This window comes from Paroedura picta, chromosome 1, assembly GCF_049243985.1.
Source record: "Paroedura picta isolate Pp20150507F chromosome 1, Ppicta_v3.0, whole genome shotgun sequence".
Taxonomy (NCBI): domain Eukaryota; kingdom Metazoa; phylum Chordata; class Lepidosauria; order Squamata; family Gekkonidae; genus Paroedura; species Paroedura picta.
This window is the reverse complement of record NC_135369.1, coordinates 148,914,660-148,930,663: the sequence shown is the minus strand read 5'-3', so window position 1 is coordinate 148,930,663 and position 16,004 is coordinate 148,914,660. Positions and strand designations below refer to the sequence as shown.

The 16,004-nt window shown below is 44.4% G+C and overlaps 1 protein-coding gene across 5 annotated transcripts in view; it reads right to left on the bottom strand.

Moving 5' to 3' along the window:
* Positions 1-16,004, bottom strand: part of KHDRBS2 (KH RNA binding domain containing, signal transduction associated 2) — a 537,632-nt gene that overhangs the window by 431,273 nt on the left and 90,355 nt on the right. The gene's annotated exons all lie outside the window — the stretch shown is intronic.

Here is a 16,004-nt window from a genome sequence, read left to right as displayed (position 1 = left end):
AAAATTGAAAGAAATACTGTCACCATACAAGGCAAATAAGAATGTATTTTACATTTTAAGATGTAAGAACTATTTGAACCAGAACATAATCTAATATAATCTCATAATCCCTCAGCCATACAGAAGGGCAATATAGAAATCAAATAAATAAATAATATGGTAGTTTTCTCCTGAAGATAAGAACTGGAAAAAAAGAAACATACTGGTGTTCCAGGCTCCCTGGTTGTTTTCACAGGTATATGATGTAATAATATTAGATTCCTGCATATCATCCTTTTCTCTACTAATGTTGTGGGGAAAGTGGTGGAAACAGTCATTAGCTTGCCTTTGGAAACAAGTGAGATGTTCTTCTTTTCCAGAAGGAGATGTGCCAAGTAGCCTATGGTTTGCTTTGGTTCTTCTCTTTAAATTCCATACTAAGCACCACCATAACACAGATAAGACATATTGCTGGGCGGAGGAGTTACATGTTATTATCGCCATCTCTTTGTTTCTTGCTTAGCTGTTTGGCTATTGTGAGAATATTACCATAAGATATAATTTTAAAGGGGACTTTATTGCTATTGTGGGGATATTATATATTGTATTTTATTTTTAGGTGTGTTTTATATATGATGTTTTATGTAAACCGCTGCGAGGCAGCTTGCTGGGAGCAGCAGTATACAAGTCAAATTAATAATTACATGTTCTCTAAATCAGCGGTCCGCAACCTTTCGGCTGCCACGGACCGCTGCTCCGGAGAGTGGGGGGAGGGTGGCCCGGGGGCCCGCACACGTGCGGCAGCCCCAGCGCAAACGCGCGTGCGTGGACTGCTGCGCACGCGCGTTTGCACCCAGCAGGGGCGCAAACACACGTGCGCGGCAGTCCGCGCAGGCACATTTGCGCCGGCGGCCGCGGCTTCACCTCCCGGCCCCTCCGGGCCGCCAGCAAATCGGCCGCCAAAGCAGCCGATTAGCTTGCGGATCGGCAAGCTTCTCTTCCCTCCCCCGCCCGAAACAAGAAGCTTGCCGATTTGCTCGCGGCCCGGAAAGCTTCTCTCTTTGGGCGGGGGAGGGAAGAAGCCACGGCCCGGCACCAAGGCCTTCGGGGACCGGCCCCGGGCTGCGGACCGCAGGTTGGGGACCACTGCTCTAAATTCTTCAACATAGTAAAAGTTGAGTTATCTGGCACCCAATTAACTGGCAAAGTTGGTTAGCCAGCAAACTGGACTGTAGCCTGCTCAGCTACTGCCTGCTCTTGAGGAACAACAGGCAACAGGAGAACAAGTTTCAAGTGTTGGCCATGGGTGTTGCCCGTGCAGCAGCGCAAGCTGGCCAAGAAGCTATCTCTGTTCTTCTACCGCTCGGTCTTGCATGACAGCAAGTGAAGAAAGATCACTTGCCGACTTGGCAGCAGTATGAGTGGCCAGTGCCCATGACTGAGGGCCAGCTAGGAAGTGCTGCTTGCTCTTCCAACAATTGTTGTACATAAGCACACCCTATAGCCTAAATGTATGGCTAGCTTCTCCATCATCTGCTCTCATGAAAGAGCGGGTGGGCCAAGGAGGAGTCAGCACATCCCTCCCTGGTTCCAGCCATAGCTGATGTAGAAGTGCTGAGACGGTATTATAGCCAAGGGGGCTATGTATGTACTGGGTCAATGTCTGCCACTCACTTGCTGCTGGCAAAGCTGGTTAATCTGTAATCCCAGTTTATTGTGGATGCCAGTTAACAAAACTTTTCCTGCATATAGTCTGGAAGCTTCCATAGGTCAAGGACAGATTGTTTTTCCTGATAAAGGTCAGCTCCACACTGATGTGCACAGAGTCTACTTGCTTTTGGCACTGAACTCCAGGCTTACCAGAATTCTTTAACAGCTTTGACACTGGATCAATATCGTAAAATAAGGTTATGCTCCTGGGAACACAAACACTGTTAATTTACACATGGAAGAAATATACCAATGAATATTTGGATCTTCAAACAATGGTTCACTAATAAAAAGAAGAAAACACTCGTATCCCTCAGGCATTTCTCATCTGGAAAAAAAGGCATGTTGGTCTTTATAACAATTGCTTTCTTAAAATTTCACATGACTGAAGCTCAGTACCAACACTGAAAACTTTTGTGGAAATAAACCATACTCAGTCCTGGGTTGGTGTGGCAGACTAGCCACAAATAACTTGCCTGACAGAGCAGGACAAGATTCACCTGGGTGAGATCAGGACAGGACCAAGGGCAGACAGGTACATTCACCTCAGCAACAGGGCAGTCTGGGCAGCCTGGCCCAGGGACGCTCAAGCAGTGAGCAAGTCTTGGTGGAAGAACAATGGCTCTCTGGACCCAGGTGTTCTGAGGCAAAGCAGGGAACACAGGAGAAGAGCCTGGAACTTAACTCAAGGGCCAGGTGTGAAACTAGGGCAATAAAAAGAGAGGGAGGGAAATGGGAAGGAGTGGTAGGAGAAAGCAGAAGTAGGAAGTACCTTCAATTTTCGGAATTATTGGTCCAAGGGATCCACGTCTAGGGGCTCCCAAGAAGGGTGCCCCCATCCATTATATGCTAAGATACGAACTCTCCATTGGACATAATGGTGGGATGGATGGGGGCACCCTCTTCTGGGCTACCTAGACCAATCATTCTGAAATGTGGAGGCTGTACCTCAAACCCCAGGCCCCAGGAATGGGGGGAATGCCAAAATTCTCATTATAGAACATGGAGGAAGGGGATTGGATGCCTGGATTGTTTGACAGTCCATGCAAATGAAATATCTGTATGTATGTTTATTCGGTCAATTGACCCATATAAATAATACATTATAAAAACTTCAAAAAATACCTGTGATTTGACAAGAAGTAACGTCCAAACACAAATGAAATCAATTAACAAGCGGTATTTTGTCTTAATATCTTAGTAATCACCATCAATTTCAATTTCAAAAGTAAAGCATGTCACATAGGCAATTGATCTTCAGTACAGGGGTAACTTCCTCTATTGTGTCCCCAAATTTGCAACAACTGAAGAAGTATCAGAAAGCATGACTGAATACCTGGGACCCCATTCTTGTTGCTTATCCTTACCATAGTTCCTCTATATTTTTGAAAGGGCTATCTGGGCGGTGCTGTCTGAGTCTCGGGGCCGCTGTCCAGGCCTGTCTGGGCCTCCGAAACCACAGACAGCGGGCCAATCTGGAGGGGGCCAGCTTTGCTGAGCGCCTCCGGATTGGGACAGCCCTTAGAGTGTCCACCTCCCCAAGCTGCATGGGAGCGCTCGCCCAGCCTCGCTGCCACACAGCTCCTGGGCGGTGCGGCCTGCGCTTGGCCAAACCCCCTCTTCTGTCGCTCCAGGGTGCCCCGCAGCCCTCCGGCTGCCTAACGCTGAGGGACCCGCTCCCAAGACGTGCCCGGCAGCAGCGGCCTGCAGCCCTCCACCCACCTCCATGGAGCCAACCACTCCAGAAAAACCTTCTCAGCGGTGGCACCCCGTGCCCCTCCACCCACCCGCCACGGAGCTGAGGCCTTCCCCCCGCAGTGGGGCCACGCTGCCCTCTGGATACCTGCCGCTGAACCAGGCACTCTCAACAGGCCTGGCTACAAGCGCAACACTCCCCCCCTGCTCACTGCCTGCCAAGGACACCCCCCCACCGCCATTGCCCAGCTGCTGCCCTCTCAGCCGCCAAGACACTAGTCCTCTATGTGCCCGCTGCCGCTCAGGCAGGTTCCCAGCCACCTCCGACCACTGACCTGCTTGGCGCCGTCATGCCCATCGCCTTCGGTACATCCCCCTTCCTTGTCCCGCTCTCCCTGCCGCTGCCCGCTGGCGCCCATTGCATTCCTGAGTGCAATGGGCGCGTCAGCTAGTACATTCAATAAATATGAAGAAGATACTGCTTCTTGCCAATTGATTTCACTTGTGTTTGGATTGATTGACAGACAGAAGAGAATCGCGTATAAGGCACATTGCTCTCTTCTGCCATTTCCAGCAGCACATGTGAAGGGCAAGGAGCGTGAAATGGCAGCAGACAAGGTGAGACATCAGAAAAGGTGAGGAATGGCTGGGAAGTGAGATAACATTTAGAGCTTTGCCATTCAGCTGGCAAAATGCTATTTTTACTGAAGTGCGATAATGCATTATTCTTTTGTCAGTGAAGTTACCTTCCCTTTGCCCTCTTTTTCCTTCTTCCTTGTCATTCTCCCCTCTTGCCATGCCCTTGGTGTCGTAGTTAGGAGTAGTGTCTTCTAATCTTGCGAGCTGGGTTTGATTTCCCGCTCCTCCACATGCAGCCAGCTGGGTGAACTTGGACTGCTCACAGGTCTCTTAGGATTGTTTCACTCTTCCTACTTCCCACTTTATGGGAGGGTATCAGAAACTTGCAGTGGTTTTGTCTGTATCTTTTAGTTTGAAAGCCAAACTAGTACAGTGACTAGAGTGCTGAATTAGGCTTGCCACATTCAAATCCATATCCACACTAGTTATGAAATGCACGTGGTGAACCTGGCTTGCTCAATCTCTTGTGGCCTAATGTGTACCACAGGCTTGATTCGCAGATGAAATAAAGGAGGGGAGAAACAGGTACACAGCGCTTAAAACGCCTTGGAGAAAGGGTGAAATAAAAAAAGATACTAAATAAATCAATCCTTGAAAGTAGCAGCATGTTTTTTTTTTCTGTAGGAGCTACCACCCCAGAAAGAGATTATTGAGAGTCACTCCCAAAAATACAAACTACTTTCTATTTAAGTTCCACTTTTGCACACAAACTCTCAGTCCCAGTAACTGAAGTTCATACTTACCTTTTTCATCTCACTGCTGAGTGGATTGAACATGACATTGCAAACTGGCTTTTTAGACAACAGTTAGCCTTTAATGGTCCATTAAAGCTGAGGGGATGCCATTTGGCGGAACAGAAAAGCACCCCTCAGGATATTTCCTACTGTCAAAACACTATTTCCTGCCTACCCCACTGCACTGTGGTTCTCAGCAGGATTTTTTTTTTAAGTCTGAAGCGACAGCATCTGGGCCAAAGTATCAACCCACTGAAGCCTAGAATGAGGACGGAAACTGAAAGAACACGGAAATAGTTTGCTTTTTAGAAGAGAACAGGAATGAATATAATTAAGGGGGGGGACCCCCAAACTGAGGTAAATATTAACACAAACAAGAGCTAAGGGATATTAGACATTACACAGTTCATGTCCAAGGAAAAAGAATTAACTCAGATAAGTTTAATACATAGGATTATAGAATCACAGAATCATAGAGTTGGGAGGGGCCATACAGCCATCTAGTTCAACCCCCTGCTCAATGCAGGATCAGCTTTAAGCACCAGGGATAAATATCTGTCCAGCTACTGCTTGAAGAATGTCAGTGAGGGGGAGCTCACTTAGGCAGTCCATTCTACTGCTGAACTACTCTGTGAAATTTCCCCCCTGATATCTAGCTGATATTGTTCTCCATGTAGTTTAAACCCATTATTGTAGGTCCTATCTTCTGCTGCCAATAGGAACCTTTCCCTGCCCTCCTCTAAGACCGTTTATGCACTGGGAACTTCACTGCCCCACCCCCGTCAGGAGCACAGATCGGGGTCGGATGAGGTGCACCAGGCCAAATGCTCCCCCATGTGGGTGCAGGAAGAGGTGGGCCAACCTGCTATGACTAAAACTCCAGCCTGCAGCCTGGCATGAAATCTCCAGTGCATAAACGGTCCATGTGACAATCTTTCACATACTTAAAGACAGCAATCATGTCCCCTCTTAACCTCTTCTCCAGGCTGAACTTTCCCAGATCCCTTAGCCTTTCCTCATAGGGCTTGATCTCCAAAGCCCCAGATCATTTTCATCACTGTCCTCTGAACCCTCTCAATTTTGTACATGTCCTTTTTGAAATGAGGCCTTCAGAACTGTACACAATATTCCAGGTGGGGTCTGACCAATGCAATATATAGTCCTGCACTTTACCCATCACAGCATCATGGGAATTTTTCTCAAAAGTCTTACTGATAGATAAACAACATCCACTGAGTTTCCACAATCTAATAAACCCATCACTCGGTCAAAGAAGGAAACCAGGTTGGTCTGGCACGACCTGTAGGAGCCAAATCCGTGCTGACTTCCCCAGATCAAGAAATTGTTCTCCAGATGAGTGCAGATCTGCTCCATTATCTTCTCTTCACTGGCCTGTAGTTTCCCAGGTCATCTCTCTCCCCCTTTTTGAAGATTGAGATAACATTTGCTCTCCTCCAGTTTTCTGGCACTTCTCCAAAAGGTCCTCAAGATGATGGACAAGGGTTTCACAAGTTCTCCAGAACACTCTTGGATGCACACAATCTGATCCAGGGAATTTGAACTCAAGTGCAGCCAGATGCTTCTCAACAACTTCTCTGTCCATGTCAATCTGCTGCCTAGACACCATACCTTGCCTACTAGATGTATCCATATTCTTCTGGGAAAGCACAAAGGCAAAATACATACTGAGCCTTTCTGCTTTCTCTGTCTTCACCCAATAGCGAGCCTATTCCCTCATTTACCTTATAACAAATTCTAAGAGGACATGGCCACTCCCCCCAGAATTCCTGCCTTCTTCACCCCATCCACCAGCTCTTGCCTGTTGGTCAGTATTGAGTATGGTTGAGCCTCTCATAGGTTCTTTCATCATTTGATAAATGAACTTGTCAGCCAGGCGGGTCAGAAATTTGCCTGACTCAGGACATTTAGCAGAGTTTAATTGAAGTCACTCATAATTACAAGGTCCTGTTTCCCATATAGTCTATCAAGCTGCTTAAGGAGGGCAGCATCCACATCTTCTGTAGCAGAAACCAACCACTAAACACTTTGTCTTTCCCTCTGTTATATTCACTGATATACTATCCAAGGAAGTGTCACTCTCCTCCTCTAGTATCTCTTGACAGGCAAGCCCTCTCCTTACATTCAGCTCCACTCCACCTCCTCTTCGACCTTCTCTGTTTCTTTCGAACAATTCATATCCATCTATTCCAGGGTTGTGTCTAATAAATTTTAATTTTTTAGAGGTGGAGATGTTGAATTATTTTCCAGCATTCAGTTGAAGGTGGGAAAACAACAGAAAAATGTGCACATATCTTATTTTTAAAATAACTTATTTTACTGCTACCAATAAAAATAGAGTTAATTTATACTTCACTTAACTATACTTGACATCTGTTAGAAAACTCACATCATGAATACAGCTTTTCCATTAAAAATAGTCACCCCCTAGCAGAAACCTCCCTTTGCTACATGGTGAAGCATGTCAAAACTCATCAAATAACAAATGTTCTTCTCGTCAGCCCATACAGTCTAGCACAAAATAGAATACACTTTCCCAAGATGTCAGCATTTGTTTCCCCTTGGAAGAATGATGCCGACATTTGCCTAGCAGTTGCTTTCCTAATGATTTGATTGGAGGCATTAAGAATGTCAATTACATTGTTTTTCAGGGCCCTACTTCTCCATCATACAATTGATTGTCCTTTCATCAGTGAAATGCAAAGCTTTGCTTGATTTTTTAACTAACTTATGAATCGATAACCAAAGGAATATATACCCAGAGGTCACCATTTTAGAGAATCTCTGTACTATGATTTCTATTCAACTGAATTGGTAGTTTGGAGAAAAGGAAAATGTGAAAGCCTATAGATATATTAAGGAAGCCAAGCTGTCTCAGTCAGTCATCTGTCTGCCTCTCCACTCATCCCAGAATCCTTAAACAACCCATGCAGATATATTATTCTATAGCTCTTTAAAACTAGTATAGAACAATATGTCTGATTGGACTGCACCAGGATTCTCGCACAGATGGATGTCCTGTTTCACATAGCATTATTTACAAGACAGATGCATATGCATATAGTGGGTGGTTTCTCATACACTAATGTGTGTCTTGGTAGAGATATTCTATTACTGTATAGACAAATCAAGAGAGATGAACATGCAGTAAATAATATCGTATGAGATGTACCCATAGGTTATTCTCTATCTGTTCCTTAAAAATGGATAGAAGGAATTGATTGTTTCACAACATAAGTAATGAATAAAACCAATAAAATTTAAATGCATTTTCTCTTCCAAATGTTCAAAAATGTTCCTGGGCAATTTTAATAAGTATTCTCCAAACATTTTTTGAAAATACGCCAATTTTCTCCAGTTATCTATATTTGCATGTGTGCTGGACAGCACTTTTAAAAAGCTTAGAAGTGCTGTACATACTGTGACTGTGATGTACAGAGAGTGTGAAGGGTTAATTCTTCACAGAAACAGAGAGCCTTGAGTGATGGACTGTTCCAAGAGATCTGTTTGGTTAGCATCACCTGAGCAGAGAAAAACTTTAGGATGCTGAAGAATTCTGTCTGATTTCAGCCTTAGCTGACAGCTTAGGAATTCAGTTCTGACTGAGAGAAGTTTAACACAAACTCAGAACTGGGGAGAAATTGACAAGGAGATTTGGAAATTAGGTGAAGACTTCCATTTAGGTCAAGGAAAGGGGATAGATCTACTAGGTAACACTGTGTGTGAACGAGACCTTGGGGTACTTGTGGATTGTAAACTAAACATGAGCAGGCAGTGTGATGCAGCGGTAAAAAAGGCAAATGCCATTTTGGGCTGTATCAACAGGGGCATCACATCAAAATCACAAGATGTCATAGTCCCATTGTATACGGCACTGGTCAGACCACACCTGGAGTACTGTGTGCAGTTCTGGAGGCCTCACTTCAAGAAGGACGTCGATAAAATTGAAAGGGTACAGAGGAGAGCGACGAAGATGATCTGGGGCCAAGGGACCAAGCCCTATGAAGATAGGTTGAGGGACTTGGGAATGTTCAGCCTGGAGAAAAGGAGGTTGAGAGGGGACATGATAGCCCTCTTTAAGTATTTGAAAGGTTGTCACTTGGAGGAGGGCAGGATGCTGTTTCTGTTGGCTGCAGAGGAGAGGACACGCAGTAATGGGTTTAAACTTCAAGTACAACGATATAGGCTAGATATCAGGAAAAAAATTTTCACAGTCAGAGTAGTTCAGCAGTGGAATAGGCTGCCTAAGGAGGTGGTGAGCTCCCCCTCTTCAGTCTTCAAGCAAAGGTTGGATGCACACTTTTCTTGGATGCTTTAGGATGCTTAGGGCTGATCCTGCGTTGAGCAGGGGGTTGGACTAGATGGCCTGTATGGCCCCTTCCAACTCTATGATTCTACTAGTAAGAGGAAAATTTCCCTACTCCATCAAACAGTGGCTTAGCTTTGGAGAGTAAAGAGTTCCTTGGTCTGGTGTGACTAGAAACTACCTTTAACGACTTCAAGATACAGTTAAAAACTCAAGTCAAGTAGTGGGGTTTCAAGAGAAGGGGGTTGGATACTTAAAAGAGTACTCCAACTTTCTAGAAACCAAGGGAGTTCAATAATACTCAAAGTGCCTGGAGTGCTTGGGAAAATACTGGAACAAAAGCCTCTCAACATAAGTAATTGTGAATAGTTTAAGAAACTAAAAAGCCTAAAAACTACAGTATGTGCATGTATTGATTTTACCTCAGCGTTATCTATCTTGACTTACTTTAGAAATTTTAAGCACTGATTTCACCTGACCACTGTGTTAAGTAATTTTTTTTTGTAATTTATGAATTTTAAAATGCCTCAAGAGCCAGGGTAGGACTGGGTGGGACAGCCAGAGTTCTTCAGCAAAGAAGAAAACATATTGTTAGGATTGCTCAGTCAGTAAAAGGAAAGAGAAACAGAGGGGAAGTCTTGCCACTGAGGGAGGGAAGTGGATAGGGGGTGGGCATCATACCTTGCAAAGTTGCTTCATCCCAATATGAATGAGATATATGATAATTGATTTTGATTTGGCAGCATTAAGTGGGAAGCATGTCATAATATTTAGTTGCCAATAGATCAAATAGAAGATATGGAATGATGGCTTGCAATGGTTTTTAATGCTTCTAATTTCTAAAAAGAGAAAAACCTTTTTGCCTGAATATTTCTACCACGAGATATTCGTTTTATGGCCGCAGAACCTGCTATGTTGCATGTTTCTGGGAAACATTCCTGGATGCACATGGAGTTCACCCAAGGTACTTTTGGATGGACTTACCATTAACTACTGTGAAGTGTGTGTCTCCTAGGACACCCCAATGTTTCCCTGTGACTAGATATTGCACAGGATAATCAGCATTAGAAGGCCAGCTGTTGCTCACAGATGTTCATGTGCCATTAGTGGCTCTTAGTGAGAAATTTCTGGTAAACTTCCAAATAATTCCATGATTCTCCAGAAGAAACTTTGAAATAATTGTCATATTTATAAATGATCTTTAATTGCATGTTGTTATGCCAGTCATCAAATAGTATTTAATATTAGATAATATTTGTTACTTGACATGTAATTATATTTTTATCTGACAACATCTTATAGATAACATGGAGCAGTGAACACTTTAACTGATATATCTGGAGACTGCCAAAATCAGAACTCTCTATAGGTGGCAAAAACCTTGAAGCAGAAAACTTGAATACAATCAGGAGGTTAAACATGTGTATTAAAAATGAATTCTGATGAAACATTTCTCATCCAATTTTTTCTTTCAAAATTTGATCTCTACAAAAATTATCACATTTCAAGCAGCCATTTCAGTTCTAAACATATGCATGCAATCTTTAAAACTGACAAGACATTCATGTATTTTGTACTAAGATGTCTCTTTCTGATAAAATAGTTAAAATTACAAACCTTCCTAATTGGCGAGAAAAATATATAGAAAGGCTCCTTCATCTACATATTATCATCAGCTAGTTGGAAGAAGGGAACAAATGTGAACAAATTGGGACCAACAAGGATTTGTGGCATCTGATTCCCCCATGTATCCCTCCCCACTATTTCTTCATTTCCTTCCCTGGCAGTCCCCATAACCCCTCCCTTTTTCCTGCTTTCCACCCACCAGCCAACCAACCATTGTCTGTCTTTAACGATCCTCCTTTCCCTCCTCCTGGAACCTGGATGGGTTTGGTCCAGTTGTGCTGTGGGTTGGGCCCATTTCCCGAAACTTCTGGGGCAGGATGGGTGTCATACAGTATTGCACCGTCACTTCCATTTGCTTCACTGGAAGTGATATCCTGTGTCACAGGAGATTGCTAGAGTGTTCCTGCAACAGCTGATATCACTCCTATTTTTTCCCCAGAGGTTATACTAACATTGCTTTTGTTTTTTGGACCCACTTTCTCCTCCTGCTGCACCAGGCAGCAGCTGGGGGTGAGGTATTTGTGTAATCGTAGCTACTACGGAGGTGGGCCCATCTGCAAGGTGACCTCAGCGGGGCCAAGTGGTATGGATAGTAAATCTCTGGTGGTTGAAGGGGCTTGAAACTCTTACAGGGCTATTTTGACATATGTGTCCTTTTCACCACAGGTTTGAAAGGCTCAGCAGTATTGTGGCTCTCTAGCATCCTCCAATATATACACTGAAAGCTCAATGGGTATTTTTTTGGTTAAAGCTACCTCATATTGTCTTTATTATTTTAAAGTTTTCATCCCCAAAGTATTTTTTTTAGATATCATTTCCCCCCCCCCCCCTCCAAATTTGGGACATCTTCCGATTTGTGAAGAAATCCACCCTATCTGACCCCAGCTACATTTTATGACCAGGTTCAGAACTGCATATATAATATTCTACCTTTATGATCAGAACCAATCACAGGATCGTTCTTCCCTCCCTCCCAGCAAAGCCTTACTGGGTGGCAAAGTCACACTTCCTGGTATATATATATATCGAGGATTATAATACAAATTGCACCATGGTTTGCTGAAGTTCTTGCACACCAACAATTGAAAGCAAGAACAACAACGAGGAATTTAAAGGCTATCACGAGGTTCCAGACCATAAAGGGATCCCTTTTAGGTCGCAAGAAACTTTGCATTTGGCACAAGCCTATAACCTATAATGACAGTCGGCTAATTGCCCTTCAGACTATGGTAATATGAGCAGCTCATAAAATCAGCCATTAGGATTAGTCTAACAATTTCACACCACATTATAAGAAGACATAAATCTCAATGCACTTTTCCTTGGGGGAAAATGGGGTATATATGTTACCCTTTTCCACTGTGCCACGTTCCATTCACTGAAAAGTACTTTCAGTTATTGATATGAAAAGTAGTAGCAAAATTAGTTTGTCAGGGAAACAACCTTTAAAGTTCACTCTGAATTTGTGTAATCTATTCTTGTCAAGATCCAGAAGCATTAAAGACAGCTTGAAGATACTGGGTGCTGCTCAGGAATCTACACACAAAAAGGACATACAAGTAACAAACACAAGTAAAAGTGTGTATTGAAGAATTATAATCTTGGGTGAGCCAGGCAATTTCACCACACTGGGGGAGAGATGGGAGAAAGCGCTGAGGTTGAGTTATATAAACTGGAAATAAATTACTCTGACAAATATGTTCTTAATTGACTCTCGTTTCTTAATGGAAATGAAAATTTCCGTCAAGGAAACAAAATGAAAGGTTGACTGGAGCTTTTGAATAAATACAATGCTAATATGAGGAAAACATATCTGAACCTACCTGTGACCAATATTCATTGAGTGTTCTTCTGTGCAGGAAGGCATAAGAGCTGAGCATGCATACACCTAAGATGGGTGTTCCAAAAGCTCCTGAGAGCATGAGGCACTTCCCCACCTTTTAGTATGGACTGTGCATCTATCAGCTGTGGAGGGCTGCTTTGCCTGTGGGAGAATCCCTCTTGGAACTCAAATCAATGGTATAGTGGAGGTTAGCAAGCTCTTTCAGGAAGCCTTGGGGGAGTCAATGTTAGCCAACCAAGCTTCCCTAGGACAGAGGCACAGAATGCTGAGATCACAGCAAGCTGTACCTTCATAGGAGGGAAGAATTGGCCTGACCTCTCAGGCAGGATTTCTGAATGTGGTTCCCATGGGCTCAGTGGCTCCCACTAACACCTTTCCTGGCACCTGCCAAGTGTTTTTAGGAAGTAAGGCCAGGTGGGCCTTTTGCCCAGCAGGGCTTCTGATTGGCCACTGCAGAAGGGGACTGCCTGTGCATAGTTTGCTTCAGTGATAGCTGCCCCAGCAGCACAAGGACCTACAGTGCATTTCTGTGTGGGTGCAAGAAAATATTTCAAAAATATTTAAAAGGCATCCTGTTCAGCAGAGCTTCTGCCGAAATGTTAAAATTACTAGTTTAGTGTAGAGGTTAGGAGCGCAGACTTCTAATCTGCCAAGCTGGGTTCGATTCTGCACTCCCCCACAGGCAGCCAGCCAGGTAACCTTGGGCTCCCCACAGCACTGATAAAGCTGTTCTGACCGAGTAGTAATATCAGGGCTCTCTCAGCCTCACCCACCTCACAGGGTGTCTGTTGTGGGGAGAGGAAAGGGAAGGCAACTGTAAGCCGCTTTGAGACTCCTTCGGGTAGAGAAAAGCGGCATATAAGAACCAACTGTCCTCCTTCTTCTCCTCCTCGTGGTCTCAAGCATAACCCCCTGACATTTTGTGATTGTTTCTACTACCCTTTGTCAGAAGTCTGAAGTCTGGTGTAACTGATCCAGTTTGCGAACTTGTTTTTCTTCTTGGATTTAATTTTGTTTTCAGACTCCAGCAAGAAAGGGCTGTGGTGACTGCTGTTAATATTTTGACAAACAACCTGCCCTCAGGAGAAAAGGTGCACCCCAGGACCAAGTTGACGATTGCCCTGATGAAGGTTATATGGTGAGGCAGAGAGAGAATTGGTTTCTCATGACTCAGCTGCAGGCCTCAGCTTTGGAGGGTATGCAGGATTAGATTTATGTGTGTAGACAGTAGGGGTGCTTGAACTCCTGTGGGCTGGGATTGCCTCATAATCACCAGGTGTGGAGATGTCACTGACTAATTGATGATCAGATTGATGAGAAACCCATTTGAGTTCTTGGGGAAGGGGGCTGTACAACAGCTCTCTCTCTCTCTCACTCATACAGAGAGGGGGGGAGAGCTTTCAGACATGCATATTATTTTTTACAGCCCACCATTGCTACTGCACAGGAATAACTGTTTTCACCACAACTATGTTTAAATTTAAAATGAATGAGTTTTAACATAGCTTGTTATAGTTTTCATTAATGAATTCAGAGTAGGGACCAGAACCAGCTCACAGAATACAATCCTTCCAGCAGGCTACAAAGTGGCTTTGCTTCATGTGCAGGGGACTGATTTGGATCACTCAGTGCAAAATATTGCCATCATGATACAGAGTAGCCTAAGCAAATGAGTGGGTGGCAACAATCATCTATGATCGTAGACACTGGCACCATCTATGGTCGTAGACACTGGCACCAACATGCTGGACATTGGTGTACATGCTTCACCAGGTGGTGAAAGATGCTCTGGAGCACTGTCAAGCCCACCTGAAATGCTGCCAATCTCAGGGGGCAATCATTGCTGGAGACCTGCCAGCACCTTCTTGTGCAGCATCATGTCTGTCCATCTGTGACAGGAAAGGAAGAGGGAGAGAGATGAGCCTGTATACTGGCTCATCCTGGAGTTACCCACCAGCTGGAACTCCTCCTACAACATGATTGCACATTTGGTGGAGTAGAAGATTGCAGTGCAAGATGCCATCTTCTTCATGATCATCCTACCCTGGGACAAGGAGCTCAGCACCTGCTCCCATAATTTACTGATTCTCCCAAATGGTGCATGTTCTCAAGCCCTTCCAGGACTCCACCAAAATGCTCTTCACCCATAGGCAAGCCTGGGGTGAGTCATTTCCCAGAGTCAAAGGCTGGGCCAGGTGCTGGCAGAGGTCATGGTGAGAGAGCATCTCACTGAGTCCTCAGAGCCCACTGATGCTTATCTCCTGGAGTACTGGTCACACAAGGCTGCCATCTGACCCAGCCTCTCTTGCATGGCCATGAGACTCCTCTCCTGCCCTCCCACCAGTGTCCAGAGAGAGTGGGAGTTCTCCCATCTGGACCTGTCCAGAATGGATGAGTTGGCTTTCTTCAAGTTAGGTCTTCCCCTCCTGGACCTCACAGGGTAAGATCCATTCCTCCTCCTCTCTGGGAGGTTTGTAACCTTTGAGGTTAGATGGGAAGATGGCCATCTCTGCCAACACCTTCATCTGTCTCATAACACTATACCTACCTCATGAAACATAACACAACACATACCTTTTGGAACAATATCCACCTCAACAAACTTGCCTGTACAAGCAAGCTCTAGTTTGACTATACCTTTCTACTGCATTTTTAGATTTCACAACAGCTGATGTCTTATCTCTACAATATGTTGAATAACCAGACATTTAACCTGGGGGTGGACTGTGACTACAGGATGTTTGATCCCAGAAATATAATCTGCCCCCAGAGAAATGGTAGAGGAGCAAGCAATAGGGTGAGGTTCCCTGTGAGTTTGGTGCAGGTAACTTGCAGGGGTCCATTCTATATACTTTAGAGCCTGTACCTGATCTTTTCCCCTGACTTGAACATAGTTCTGCTGGGTTTACAGTGCCACATTGGCACTAGTTCTTCTGGGCTTGCAAAAATACCCCCAGCTTCAGTATCACTATAGAAATTCTCTGGGACTTTGCAGGGCTTCTATTGACCTTGCTATTTTTTGCTGTTCCTTCCTTTGGAAACGAGAGGATGGGGGCACCTTCTTTGGGTTGCTGTAACTTGGACCCCATAAATCCAATCCTCACCAAACTTGGAGGAAGGTAGAAGAGCATAGTGAGTCTGGTGTCTCTAGCTGGCACAGGATCTATTCTATGCACTCCTGAACCTCCTGACAAACTCTAAACCTGCAGACACATGAAATTTCTTTTAGCCAAAACCAGAGAGGGGAGGAGAAAGCAAGGAGAAAGACAGTATTCATCTTTATATTTATCATCTAGCTCTTTATAGCCTAGCTCTTTACTCAATCCCTTATGTCCAAAGATACTACACTTTAGCTTCCACATTGCTTTTTCTCACATGTTAAGAATAAAACGTGGATGGAGTCAAGGCAGCCAGACTAGTCCTTCTTTTCCCTCCAGTCACGCCAACCATGTTT